The sequence below is a fragment of the Saccopteryx leptura genome, chromosome 8 (genome assembly GCF_036850995.1).
Source record: "Saccopteryx leptura isolate mSacLep1 chromosome 8, mSacLep1_pri_phased_curated, whole genome shotgun sequence".
Lineage (NCBI taxonomy): Eukaryota > Metazoa > Chordata > Mammalia > Chiroptera > Emballonuridae > Saccopteryx > Saccopteryx leptura.
In genome coordinates, this window is record NC_089510.1 from 58,870,812 (window position 1) to 58,883,138 (window position 12,327).

The 12,327-nt window shown below is 37.2% G+C and overlaps 1 protein-coding gene across 6 annotated transcripts in view; it reads left to right on the forward strand.

Annotated features, from left to right (window-relative positions):
* The window catches only part of ATP13A3 (ATPase 13A3), a 90,527-nt gene that overhangs the window by 11,959 nt on the left and 66,241 nt on the right, over window positions 1–12,327 (forward strand). Inside the window, exon 1 of one of the 6 annotated variants that reach the window (XM_066347841.1) lies at window positions 6,658–6,784. The exons of the other annotated variants lie outside the window; for them this stretch is intronic. The gene's annotated coding sequence lies outside the window, so the exon portion shown is untranslated. Of the gene's footprint in view, window positions 1–6,657; window positions 6,785–12,327 lie in introns of those variants that run through there. 6 annotated transcript variants of the gene reach the window in all.

Genomic DNA, 12,327 nt, shown 5'->3' on the forward strand with positions numbered 1-12,327 from the left:
TTGTTTTTTACTTTAAAATAAGATATGTGCAGTGTGCATAGGGATTTGTTCATAGTTTTTTTTTATAGTCCGGCCCTCCAACGGTCTGAGGGACAGTAAACTGGCCCCCTGTGTAAAAAGTTTGGGGACCCCTGGTTTAGAAAAAACCATCACTAATTTGCATTAGAATGGGACAAATATTTATTTATTTATTATTATTTTTTAAAACTTCATCTTACCTCTGAACTTAAAAGTGTAACTTTTAGTTTGAAGAGTTAGGCTCACTTAGCAATTTGGTTTCTTATACAAGCTGTTATTAGAACTCTTAATTTGCCCATTCCTATTGTATTAGATTCCCATTACACACAGTTTCTTTTGTGCTTGTTTGAAAATACTCTTGTTTCAACTAGATTATTTTCCTTGTAAGAACCCACTGTTGCCCTCAAAGAAAAAAAGCACAATACTTTTACTTACTTCATAAGTCTAACAATACAGAGGAATTTGAAGAAATGGTTAATGGTAACACACATGTATAGGTACAAATGATAGGAATTTCTAATTGGGATTATTGGATCAAAGTATGTGTGGGTCTTAAATTTTAGTTTACTATTAGTTGGTTTTCTCAAAAGGTAGTTTTATTGATTTTAGAGAGAGGTAGAGTAGGGAAGAGAGAGAGAGAGAAAGAAAGAAACACTGATTTGTGTTCCACTTATGCATTCATTGGTTGATTTTTATATGTGTCTTGATCCAGGATTGAACCTGTAACCTTGGCATATTGGGATGATGCTGTAACCAGCTGAGCTACCACTAAGGGCAAAAACAGTAGTACCCTCTTAACTACAACATATAAGGGTGCTCCTTTTCTTTCTTTCTTTCTCCCTTTCTCTCTCTCTCTTTCTCTCCCCCCTCCCCTCCCCTCCCTTCCCCTTTCTCTCCCCCTCCTCTCCCCTCCCCTCCCCACCCCTCCCTCCCCTTTCTCTCCCCCTCCTCTCCCCCTCCTCTCCCCTCCCCTCCCCACCCCTTTCTCTCCCCCTCCTCTCCCCCTTCCCTCCCCTCCCCACCCCCTCCCCTCCCTCCCCCTCCTCTCCCCCTCCTCTCCCCTCCCTCCCCACCCCTCCCCTCCCCTTCCCTCCCCTCTCCTCCCCTTCCCTCCCCTCCCCTCTTCCTCCCCTCCTCCTCCCCTCCCCTTCCCTCCCCCTCCTCGCCTCTTTTCTTCTTTGTGAGCCATGGGCAAGTAATGTTTTACTGTGCAATTTTGTACTTTACCTCATCTTGTTTTCTTATAGGTTCATGTGCTTTTTAGTTATTACTGTCCTTCCCTCCTCCACAGTATTTCAGATCTCTAAATTCTAGTTTCAGACAATTGTGAATTTGGGAGTAATCTATAGTATAAAGGGAATAATAATGTACCTGCCTTCTACTACCCTCTCCCTATTATCATTTGTTTTGTATTTATTGCATGTCTCATATTCCTATTGAGACACATGAAACTAAGGCTCTATTACATAGGAAGCTACTGCTTTTCCATATTACTACCTCCAATGATACTAAAAAAAAAAATTTGTAACTTTTTATTCATAATTACTGTTGAGCCGTTCCTCTGACAAGTTGTAAGAACTGTCAGCCTCCTTCCTTACCAATGTTGGACTGTCACCTAGTGGTGGAAGAGTGCAACAGCAGACTATATACAAAGGCAATACTTCTTGCCTGGTCAAGGCACATATGGGAGTTGATGCTTCCAGCTCCTCCCCCCTTCTCTCTGTCTCTCTTCTCTCTCTCTATCTCTCCCTCTCCTCTCTAGAATGAATAAATTAAAAAAACAAAAAACAAAAAAAAAAACAAAGGCAATACTTCCTAGGTCAAAAACTCAGGGTTGGGCTGCATCATAAGAATTATTATTTTAGTGAAGGAGTTGAAACCAAGACAATTGAAGGAATTTGCAAATAGTTCATGTTGAATAGTCATTTAAGGACAAATTAAAGCTGACTCTTGAGTTCTTTGCTTTTTACATTTGCTTTTGCTTTGTATTATGTATTTTGGGGTAAAGTTGTATATCTCCTACTGTTCCTAATAATGTTATGAATATGGCATATGTGTTTATTTAGTGTTTATATATTAGTTTGATAAAATAATTTCAAATTTGCTGCTATTATACTTGTATTGCTGGCTCATATATCTCCTCAGTAGAGCCAAAATGTGAAGGGGATCTAAAAAAATATAAACAGCTAGCTGTAGCTTACTAGAAATGTACTTGTTAAAGGAGCCTTCAAAATGACTCCTTGCCAGGGTGATCAGTTTGTAAGTTAATATAAATGTCTAATCACTATGTTGTACACCTGAAACTAATCTAATATTGTGTATCAGCTGTAATTTAAAAATTCTTAAACTATTTTAAAAATGACTGCTTGTTTGGACTAAGGTAACTTAATTTTAAGAGTGAGAGTCAGAGAATCTGGAGAATAGTCTGACTAGAGCACCATGAGTTTCCTACAGGTTCGGACCCAGGGTTGGCCGTGCATTGTAGAATTAGCAGTTTATACGTATGCTCAGCTTTTCCTCTTTTCTTTCCTTCTTTCTTTTTGCAACTCTTTTAAAAATATTATTACACGTAGACAGTAAAAGCATTCAAAAAGCACGAAAGTTTCTTCCTTACATCTATCCAAACACTTTCACCACAGGTAGCTGTTACAATGCTTGATGTTCTTAATATTGATTCTATGACAGATAATTGCATTATCTTTCCTAATTATAACCTATTTTGTTATAACTATCACATTGTTTTGTAACATACAAAAAAGTATAATTGTACAAAGACTGCACTTCACCAATGTAAATACAGTCTTGCTTTGGTGTATGTTGGATACAATGGTCTTCCTTAAGCCTAAACACAGAAACAAAAGCATGCATTATAAGAGAAAGTTCGAGATGGGAAGTGATAAAATGGGTATTGAGTGGAGCTTTGTTAAAATTTAGCTGGGATCCTTGTAAAATTTCCATGTATTCATTAAATTATATTATGTCATTCTTATTGTTAGGACCAGACTTGAAGTAGTAGGTTTTGCCCTCATAAAGAGTTGTCACAATTTGGTTACTGTAGTTGGGAGACTTGAGGCTTTTTCCTACTCTTTTAATACAAATATGTGTATAGATATTAAAATTGGAGTAGTTCAATGAGCAGGGGAAGGATTTTAAATGTATTAAGTCACCTTTATTTCAACTGTAAATGTGGAACAGCTTTTGAATTGCAGGGGGTCATCTTAGTTGCTGGGTATGCTTCAAGTTTGACAGTAAAATAATACTGAAGATGCTGGCTGTGCCATTTATTACTTCAGGATCTTTAAAAAACACCTTTTGCTGAGTGGTCCTCACAAGATGGGTTTATCAAATTTTTATTTTAAATGGGTAGGTTTGCTTAATTCTCAGGAAAATACTATAGAATCACCAAACAAAGTGGAGGATTCATTCTTTTTCACCTATAAATGGTAGCACAAACATCTTAGTTCAGTTTTTATTTTTAAAACTCTGGAGGTATGTGTTACAAACTATAAAAAATGTCACTTGAGAATTCCTTGTGTACTAACTTATTTACTATAGTTTTTGAATTTTGAATCAATAAAGTTTTTTTTAATATCAGTCTTGCAGAAGTTGGCAAATACTGACTGAAGTAAATTAAAATGTATTATTATTCAGAATTGTTTTGCTTGAAGTTTTACATCATTCTGTAAATCACCTTGTGCAATTACTTATTTTGGAATTCTTGGCACACATGTCGAATATCCTTGAAGAAAACCCTCCATGCACATGCTATTATACCATTTGTACAGCTAATGAGAAATTCATGTTCTGAAGCAAAGATGGCTTATCAGTTTGGGGATTTTGATGCCTGTTGAGGTCAATTTACCTTGTTTTAGGAAATGAGATGTGACTGTTGTCCTAGATTAAAGATGTACTTTAAATGGTTCCTAGTAATTATATAAAGTGAAAAATAAGTAGTCTTTAAAAAATTAGTATTAGATTTAGATTTATTTTTGATAGGTTCACTTTTTTCTGTGTTGCTGTGTTCACTCACAAAAATTCAAGTTCATTGTAAATTCAAGGAAGGGTTTGGTTAAGCACAATAGCCTATAAGCTCCTTGCTATTTAGATAACATCAAGGCTCAGGCATGCACTGTGGAATTGGGACTTTAGTGTGGTTAGCTCAGTATGATTTATTCAACTAATAGGAGCTCTAACCAGTGGTAGTCAGATGGCAGACGGGTATATCTTCTGAAAATCCATTTAAAATTAGTGAATTTAAAAAAAAAATCTGAATTTTAACATCTTATTTTGGAAGCAGTTCAAAAATAACCAAAACAAATATTTGGCAGAAAATTTTTATTTGAATGGATTTTCATGCTTAGTTTTACTTTGTTTTCATTATTAAGAGCCAGCTGTGGAAAGCTCTGCTGGTATCAGCAATTGGAAGGAATGATATAGTACTATTGGTAAGAAAAATTTCATGCTTTTTATGATCTAGAAATTAATTTGATTAAAAATATGTGTTTCAGCAAACCACCAAAGTTATACTTTTGTAAGTTAAATGGATTTTAGAAATTTGATATTAATGCTTCAAATGTCTAGTAGTTTTAAATGTATTTTCATATTTATAAGCAATATGTTTTAAAATGTGTTTATATAGATTTTTATTTCTTTTGAAGTCATAGATATATTAAAGGATTTCTATTTAGGTATGTTTTTTAAAATTTAAATATGCATTTACAATAAGTATGTTTTAAATGTAAACTTGAAATTGTTGTTTCATTGGATTTTACTGAAAGTTTATGTGAAAAGTAGATTCTTGGTAATTTCCTATGAGGTATAATATGTTTAAAGAGAATAATAATTAGTGGTTTTTAGAGAAACTTTTTATTTAAGTTATCTTTAATATTTCAACTTTGGTAAAATTTATTAAGAGTTAAGAATTTTGTTTAAAAAAAGGGAAGCTAAGTTTTGAAGAAGTAACACTTGTAAAAAGAGTAAGGAGATAATTTGGTAAAGAATTGTGTATTTTAAACTATGAAAATAGATTGTTATAGGCAGTGCACCATGTATAATTGGTCATTTAAAAACATTTAATTGGGTTTTTTTGTTTGTTTTGGCCAATTTTTTAACTCTAGATGATGAGAATATAGGTTAAGGTGAACTCTTGTCAAGAGATATCTGAGGTTTTAAATAGTTGCAAATACATGGACTAAGTGAAATCATTAAATTTTAATGGTAATTTTTTTTCTAAAATTATGAAAAGCATGCTTATTTCTCTACTAATGCATTCTACAGTGAAAAATTGGGATTTACAAAAGTGGGGAAACACATCTGTATTTCTAGGCAATGGATAAAAAATGAATAAAGAACAGTTAGGTTCAAAACCTAGCAGTATGAGTTTATTGATAATAGGTTGAGTTAGTTGATTTTGGACTTACAGAGGCAGAGCTCTTAAGTTTTATGGCCTTTGGTACTAGGAATGAAAAATTTCTTCATTTTAAAAGCTTCAGTTGGGTACTTTTATTGTTTTAAAGTAATTTACATTATGGCTAATTTTTACATTCTGAAAAGTAGATTAGTATAATGAACTCTCATGTACCTATTTCTCAGCTTTTAACTTGGCTTTAGCAGTATTAACTTATGGCCATCCCCTGACCAACAATGATAAGTTTTTAAGTTAATTTTTTTAATTTGGAAGTAAGTTTAAACCTGCAGAAAAGTTGGTATATTGATGTATAGTTGTTCGTTACATTCCTTAATTATCCTTCTGATATCTGCAGAATCTGTAGTAATGTCTCCTGTCTTATTCTAATTGGTAATTTGTGTCTCTCCCCTACCCTCTTCTCTTTGAGTCAAACTAGAAGTTAGAAATAATCAATTTTATTGACTTCAAAGAATCAGCTTTGGTTTCATTGGTTTATTTTGTTTCTTATTGCATTGATTTCTATTCTGAATTTTATCATTTCCTCTTAGTGTTTTCTACCTTCTTAAGATAGAAGCTGAGGTCATGAGTTGGGACCTTTCCTTGCAGGTACTGGAATGTAGTGCTGTAATTTGTCTAAATATGATACTATTTTAAGTGACACCCCACAGATTTCATTTGTTTTTTAAATTCTATTTTATATTTTTTATAAGAGAACATTTATTTAGAAAGTTACAGAGGTAGAAGTGAGCAGTAAAGAAATAGGCTCAGAAAACAAGTTACAGAGGCAAAAGAAGGGGCCCTTGGAGCTTAAGAGAGAAAAGGGTAAATGTAATGTGCCTGGGTGGGGAAAGGCCATGCTTCTGAGAGGGAGGAGGCTTCCCCACGAATTATAATATGATACATCTTCATCATTTTTATTCAGCTTAGAATACTTTGTATTTTCCCCATTGACTTCTTTGAGTTATGTATTTTTAGAAGTATATTATTTTGTTTCCAAATAGTAAGCCTTTTCTACTAACGTTTCTGTTACTGGTTTCTAATTTAATTTCATTGTATTCAGAACATTCTTTGTATAACTTGAAACATTTCATGTCCCAGAATGTGGTCTTTCTTGGTAAATGTTCTGTGTACACATTAAAAGAATGTATGTGTTTTTTTTTTTAATTTTTTTTAAAAAATTAATTTTATTTATTCATTTTTAGAGAGGAGAGAGAGAGGGAGAGAGAGAAACAGAGAGAGAGAAGGGGGAGGAGCTGGAAGCATCAACTCCCATTTGTGCCTTGACCAGGCAAGCCCAGGGTTTCGAACCGGGGACCTCAGCATTTCCAGGTCGATGCTTTATTCACTGTGCCACCACAGGTCAGGCCAAGAATGTATGTTTTCTGTAGTTGTTCTATAAAGTACCAATTGGGACCACTTGATTGATTATGTTGTTCAGCTCTTCTATGTTCTCTTTTTTTAAAATTTTATTTTATTTATTTATTTTTTTACAGAGACAGAGAGTCAGAGAGAGGGATAGATAGGGACAGACAGACAGGAATGGAGAGAGATGAGAAGCAGCAATCATCAGTTTTTTGTTGCAACACCTTAGTTGTTCATTGATTGCTTTCTCACATGTGCCTTGACCGTGGGGCTACAGCAGACCGATTAACCCCTTGCTCAAGCCAGCGACCTTGAGTCCAAGCTGGTGAGCTTTTTGCTCAAACCAGATGAGCCCATGCTCAAGCTGGCGACCTCAGGGTCTCGAACCTGGGTCCTCCGCGTCCCAGTCCAACACTCTATCCACCGCGCCACCGCCTAGTCAGGCTCTTCTATGTGCTGATTAGTATTTTTTAATCTACTTGTTCTATCTCAGGAGTGGTGTTGAAATGAACTCTCCAACAGTAATTGTGAATTTCTCTATCTCCTTCTGTTGTATCAGTTTCTGCTTTGTGTATTTTGAAGGTGTGTTAAATACATATGTATTTAGAGTTATTATATTATTTTCATGAAATGACCCCTTTGTCATTTTGAAATGGCTTTATCCTTGGTAATGTTCTTTGCTTTGAAATCTGCTTTGTTTGATATTAATACATTTACTCAAGTTTTATTTTAAATAACTTTTGCATGGTCTATCTTCTTTCCTTTTACTTTAACCCACTTGTGCCTTTAATATTTAAATTGCATGTAGTTTCCTATAGTCTTTTCAAAAATACAGCCACAATCTCTGCCTTTTAATTGATGTTTAGACCATTTTTATTTAATGTGATTATTGATATGGTTAGGCTTTAATCAGTCATCTTGCTATTTGGTTTTCATTTATCTCTTATTTATTTTATTTTGCTTTTCACATCACAGGAGTATTTTTTATGGTTCAAGTTTAAACCCTTTGTTTATTTTTTTTCTTTTTTTTTGTATTTTTCTGAAGCTGGAAACGGGGAGGCAGTCAGACAGACTCCCGCATGCGCCCGACCAGGATCCACCCAGCATACCCATCTGGGGTGTTGCTCTGTTGCAACCAGAGCCATTCTAGCGCCTGAGGCAGAGGCCATGGAGCCATCCTCAGCGCCCGGGCCAACTTTGCTCCAATGGAGCCTTGGCTGTGGGAGGGGAAGAGAGAGACAGAGAGGAAAGAGAGGGGGAGGGGTGGAGAAGCAGATGGGTGCTTCTCCTGTGTGCCCTGGCCGGGAATAGAACCCGGGACTCCTGCATGCCAGGCCGATGCTCTACCACTGAGCCAACCAGCCAGAGCCCCTTTGTTGATTTTTTAGCTATGACTTTTATTTTAGTGATTATTTATAGAATTTACAATATATTTCTCTAACTTATTACAGTTTACCTTTAAGTGATATTATACTACTTCATGTATAGTATAAGAATCTTACTAAGTATACTTCCATTTCTCCTTGTTCTTTGTGTTTGTTATGCATATTTATCCATATAGTTACCATTTCCAGTGTTCTTCATTCCTTTGTGTAGATGTATATTTCCATCAGTTATTTATTTATTTTTTACTGCCTAAGGATTTTTTTTATAATTGAGAGAGAGAGAAGGAGGGAAGAAGGGAGAAAGGGACAGACAGGAAGGGAGAGAGATAAGATTTTTACTTTTAAGTGAGAGAAAGGGAGAGAGGAAGGAAGGGAGGGACAGACAGACAAGAAGGGAGAGAGATGAGAAGCATTAACTAATAGTTGTGGCACTTTAGTTATTCACTAATTTCTTTCCCATATGTGCTTTGACCAGGGGGCTCCAACTGAGCAGGTGACCTCTTGCTCAAGTCAGCAACCTTGGACTTCAAGCCAGCGACTTTTGGACTGAAGCCAGCAACCATGGGGTCATGTCTATGAGCTCATGCTTAATCCAGTGACCCTGAGCTCAAGCTGGTAAACCAGCTCTTGAGCTGGCAGTCTAGGGGTTTTGAACCTGGGTCCTCAGCATCCCAGGTTGACACTCTGTCCACTGTGCCATCACCTGGTCAGGCTACCTAAGGACTTTTTAAAACATTTTTTAAATGGTGTAGGTTTGCTGATGGTGAATATTTTCAGCTTTATTTTGCCTTTGAATGTGGAAGGTATTTTTGATTGGTATTGAATTCTCTGCATAGTTTTTTTTTTTCTCCTCAGCACTTCAAAGATACTATTCTGTCTTCTCATCTGCATTATTTTTTAACAAGAAATCTGATATACTTATATGTAACATGCCATTTTTGCTGCCTCCTTTCAGGATTTTTTTTATCATTTGTTTTATACAGTTTGATGATGGCACGCTTTGGTATAAGTTCTTAATGTTTCTTTGCTTAGTGTTAGTTGGACTTATTGGATCTGTGGGCTTACATACGTTTTTCCATTATATAATAAATTTTTTTCTTTTGGTCTCTCCCATGCTGTATGTATATTAGATTGCCTGAAGTTGTCTCACAGCTTATTGATGGTGGTGGTGGTAGTGGTGGTTTGTGTTTGTTTCCTAGTGTTTTTCCTTTTCATTTTTTATTTTGAATATTCTATTACTGTGCTTTCAAGTTCATTGATTTTTCTTCTGCAGTTTCAGACCTCTTATTAATTTCACCTAGTATACTTTTTATGTGACACATTGTATTTTTTATACAGTTTTGGGTTTTTTTAATCTGTCTGCTTAACATGCTCTGTTTTTCTTGGATTTTAAACATATAGACTATAGTTACAGCAGCTGTTTTAATGTCCTCGTCTACTGATTCTATTATCTGTCACTTCTGGTTTCTTTTTTATTGACTGATTTTTCTTATTATGGGTTGTATTTTCTTTCTTCTTTGCATGCCTGTTAAGTTTATTTGAATGTCAAACATTGTGACTTTTTGGGACTAAATATTTTGTATTCCTAAAGATCTCCTTGAACTTTATTCTGTGAAGCAGGTCAGTTACTTAGAAACAATTTTCTTCTTTTTCTTTCTTTTTTTTTTTGAGAGAGAATAAGAGAGAGGATGGGAAGCATCAACTTTTACTTGCTTTTCCTTTAGTTGTACATTGAACTTCTTATATGTGCTTTGACCGGGGCTGTGCCAGTGTTCCCTTGATCAAGCTGGCAAGCTTTGGGATCATGTGGACAAATGATCCCCTGCTCAAGTCAGCAACCCCACACAGATGAACCTGCGCTCAGAGCCAGTGACCTCAGGGTTTTGAGTTGACAATCTCAATACTCTAGGTTGATGTTTTCTTTTATTTTATAAATAAATTTTTATTAATTTTAATGGGTGACATCAATAAATCAGGGTACATATATTCAAAGAAAACATGTCCAGGTTATCTTGTCATTCAATTATGTTGCATACCCATCACCCAAAGTCAGATTGTCCTCCGTCACCTTCTATCTAGTTTTCCTTGTGCCCCTCCCCCTCCCCCTTCCCCTTCCCCTCTTCCCCTCCCCATAACCACCACATTCTTGTCCAGGGGTCCCCAAACTTTTTACACAGAGGGCCAGTTCACTGTCCCTCAGACTGTTGGAGGGCCGCCATATACAGTGCTCCTCTCACTGACCACCAATGAAAGAGATGCCCTTTCCGGAAGTGCAGGGGCGGGGTGGATAAATGGCCTCAGGGGGCCTTATGCGGCCCGTGGGCCGTAGTTTGGGGATGCCTGCTTGTCTATGCCTTTTAGTCTCGTTTTTATGTCCCACCAATGTATGGAATCATGCAGTTCTTGCTTTTTTCCTGATTTGCTTATTTCACTCCATATAATGTTATCAAGATTCCACCATTTTGTTGTAAATGATCCGATGTCATCATTTCTTATGGCTGAGTAGTATACCATAGTGCAGGGGTCCCCAAACTTTTTACACAGGGGGCCAGTTCACTGTCCCTCAGACCGTTGGAGGGCCGGACTATAAAAAAAACTATGAACAAATTCCTATGCACACTGCATATATCTTATTTTAAAGTAAAAAAACAAAACGGGAACAAATACAATATTTAAAATAAAGAACAAGTAAATTTAAATCAACAAACTGACCAATATTTCAATGGGAACTATGCTCCTCTCACTGACCACCAATGAAAGAGGTACCCTTCCAGAAGTGCAGCGGGGCCAGATAAATGGCCTCAGGGGGCCGCATGTGGCCCGCGGGCCGTAGTTTGGGGACCCCTGCCATAGTGTATATGTGCCACATCTTCTTTATCCAGCCTTCTATATATATATATATATTTACAGTGATTAAAGCCTTTAAGTAAACTCTTGGCCAATACAACAAGAATCCATAAAAAAGTAGTGTCCTTAACATGTTCACCAAGTCCAAGTTGGCACCAACACCATTCCAAATCCCTGCAAATGCAAACCAACCCCAGTTCAGTCCGTTAGGAGCTATCACAAAGAGCAAGAGTCCAGAAAAAGTCCACATCCAGGAAAAGTCTGCATGGCACTGGAATTGTTGTCACAATTCTATACTTTGCAGCTCACGTCCAAGTCCCAATGACAGCTGCTTCTAGCTGGTAATGATTCAGGTAGACTGGAAAAGCCATCTGCAGCATGTGTGGAGATGGAGCCTCTGTTCTCCTCTGCCTGGAGAGATGAGACCAGGGTGCTTTTCCCTGGAGCTCTGCGACTGTGGCTTGGTAAAGAGAACCTTGGGATACACTAAGCTGGGTGGCAAAGGTAAATTCACAATAGAAGTTGGCAAAAGGGGGGAGAGAGCTCTAAATTAGGAGTAGGTCCCAGCCTGAAATATGAGGGGGGCATTGAGGTAGAAGGAATAAAGGAAACACTATATATTAAACAAAGCAGCAGAAAATAGGACTATCAGCACCCACAACAGAGATCTTTGAGGGAAGAAGAAAAAACCTGTGAGTATTCAGGCAAGACATAGTTAAGTGGCCCTTGTGCAAATGAGATCAGTTTACCTGCTTCTTGGAAGAAATACCCTAGGCTTGTCCAGTGTCATAGATGGGGCTGATGGCCCTGGGCCCCTTCAGCCTTCAGTGGCAAACTCCAGCATTCTGGGCAAGGTTAGGTCATAGGTGGCTGGAGCAGGGCTGGAAGAGACTGAACCCTCCCTTAGAGGAGCGAGGGGGAAGCCTACCTTCCAGTGTCCCTTTTTCCTCATAGCAAAGGCATGTAAGCCTGGCAGGCTTTAGCTCAGTGACCTTCCTTTTCACTATTGAAGCAGGACCCAGATGGATTCCTATGAGACCCCTTTGGGGCGTTGGAGCCTTTAAGGGCATATCCTAAAAGCTGGTAGTTCACCTTATCTCTATTGGGCTTTTTCTGCCTCTTGGTACCTTAAAAGCCATGCTCAGAAGATCTTGCTGAGGGGTTTGAGGATCCCCATCCGCCTATATAAACCTTTTCCGTATTTCTGGAGCTATTTGGAAAAAGACAAAACAGTGTTATTAGCTGGATCAAATAAAAGAAGGTAGAAGTTTGCAGGAGAAGAAGATTTGGCGTCTTCTGTTCATCAGC